This window comes from Cynara cardunculus, unplaced genomic scaffold, assembly GCF_001531365.2.
Source record: "Cynara cardunculus var. scolymus isolate 2C unplaced genomic scaffold, CcrdV1 Un_Scaffold_2554, whole genome shotgun sequence".
Taxonomy (NCBI): Eukaryota; Viridiplantae; Streptophyta; class Magnoliopsida; order Asterales; family Asteraceae; genus Cynara; species Cynara cardunculus.
The window spans coordinates 32,095-34,800 of NW_020201133.1; positions in this window are offsets into that span (position 1 = coordinate 32,095).

Here is a 2,706-nt window from a genome sequence, read left to right on the forward strand (position 1 = left end):
TGGGTGAAAACCCATTCCCTTCAGCATCTCTAAAAGAAAGTTCCATTCGACTGTGTCATACGCCTTACGAATATCAATCTTGAAAGCACATCTAGGTTCACCATCCGATCGCTGATACCCAACAACCAGTTCATGTGCCATTAAGATATTATCAGTGATTTGGCGCCCAGGAATGAACGCTGATTGAGCCTTACTTACAAGAACATCCAGCGAACCTTTCATCCGATCAGCAATAATCTTACTAATACACTTCAACAACACATTGCAACAAGCAATTGGCCAAAACTCAGTAACACAAGATGCATTAGGGACCTTCGGCACAAGACATAGAAGGGTATGATTCAGCTGATACTCCAATTTCCCAGAGTAGAAGAAATTATGTATCCCAATAAGCACATCCCTCCCAACCACATTCCAAGTTGACTTAAAAAATTTAGAAGAATATCCATCAGGGCCTGGAGCCTTATCATTTCCAATAGCAAATAAAGCATCCTTTATTTCCATATCCAAAATAGGACGAATTAAATGAAGAGATTCCGATAACGATAAAGAATGACGAAACACACAATCTCCCATAGATGGAGGAACCAAAATATTAGAGGTACCAAGAATCCCTTCAAAATGAGAAGTGAAAGCCGTAGATACCTCCTGATGCTCATAGATTGTGCCAGCCGAATCCCTGATAGTAGCAATATGGTTCCGATTGCGCTTTTCCTTCAAAGCATGAAAGAAGAATTTAGAATTACTATCTCCTTCATTTAACCAAGCTATCTTCGCCTTTTGACGAGCCATTTCCACCTGATTACTTCTAGCTTCTTGATATGCTAACAAGAGATGGGCGAGGTCCTCCTTAAGCAAATCATTAAACGGGTCTAGATCACAGGCCAGTTGAGTGATATCAAGTTCCGTCTTTAGCTGAACGACCCTTTTATCTAAACAACCATACGAATTTCGGAGCCGCCGACAAACCACCTTCAGATCTTTCAATTTCCGAAGAACCCTCTTCATGTAAGATCCATTATGAGGCTTCGTCCACACCTCCTCCACCGAAACAAGGAAGTCCTTATGAGATGTCACAAAATTGTCAAACTTAAAACCACGCTGTCGAAGACGTCGACCAAGTTGAAAAGAAAGAATACCCGGAGAATGGTCAGAAATCCCCCTAGGTTTAAAGAAAACCGAAGCATCCCCAAATCTAGAGATGAAAGCCGAATTGCCCAAGATATGATCAAGTTTACGCATAACACCCTCACCCCCCGAAGGTTTCTGGATCCAAGTAAATTGACACCCTTGATATGAAATATCAAATAATTCTGCCTCCTCCAAACAGAGATGAAATTCCTCCATGTCTGAGTTCCTCCTAGAGGAACCCCCTAATCCATCATGAGGAAAAAGCATTGAATTAAAGTCACCCATCGCAACCCAAGCTTTCCTCTGATTAAAATGCATGAAATTCCCCAAACGCCCGCCAAAGCTCACGCCTTTCAATACCCGTGTTACACCCATAAACAAAAGTAATAAAAATGGGTTCGGTTTGACCATAGATAATAACTTCACAGTGAACATATTGCTGATGCTGTTCAATCATAAGGATAGATAAAACTGACGGGTCCCAAGCAATAATTAAGCGAGAACCTTGATCACATACGAAACCATTTCTATTCCACTTCCAATTACCAAAAACATTACTACACACATCCCCCAAGTGATTATGAACAACTTTGGACTCAATAATGCAACATAAAGAAAGACGCTTGAGAGTAATTAAATCACGTACCTCCTTTCGTTTTGTAAGGGCATTTAAACCCCTAATATTCCAAGTAGCAAACTTAATCATTGATATGAAGAAGGTGGATTATCCTCTCCTCGTTGTGCCTTAGTATACCCTTCCATATCAACGATCTCCATGTCATCATCATCATCGCTAGACTCATCCGGTAAAGAAGAAAACCGATTGCTAGTTTTCAGATCACGAACTACGCCTCTCCTTGGCTTAAACGCTTGCACCACCTTTTTCACTAATTCCGGATTCCCTTTCGATAAGATTTTAATATTAGAAACATCCTCTCTCCCCCTTGGCATTCGCCCCGCATTCACCGTACAAAACTGTCCATCCACTTTCCCTTTATCCTTCCCCACCAGATTCGTAGAGTCTCCGGCGCTTTAATCATTGTTTATATTTATATCATTCCCCGAGGGATTTGACTCCTCCTGAACCCGTTTTAAGACTCCAACCCCAGTTAAAGTTTCATGTGTACCAGTGACCGGTCCAGATGAAGTCGCTTTAAACTCCTTACTGCCTGATTTAACCTTAGGCTTCCACTGTTTCCGTCTAATCTCTTTAAACCCCCCTTTTTGCGTGATGGTATCACAAATCTTGTGCTTTACATAATCACCTTTCGGACATGACACCGTACGATGGCCAAAAACTTTACAATCAGAACATTGGGAAGGGACCCAATCATATTCCAGAACTACATTAATGACATCCTCTCCAGTACCTGATAACCTTGGAATAACCACCTCAATATTCCTCTGCATTTCACCCACGGCCCACACATCCACCAATACTTTAGCAAAATTAGTACGACCCCATGCTTTATCACAAGTGGAAGCAGTACAAGCATCTAACCGCAATGGGACGCCTATGGCACTAGCAATACGACTAATACCCTCCTTATTGAAAGCAACTAGAGGGATATTAAA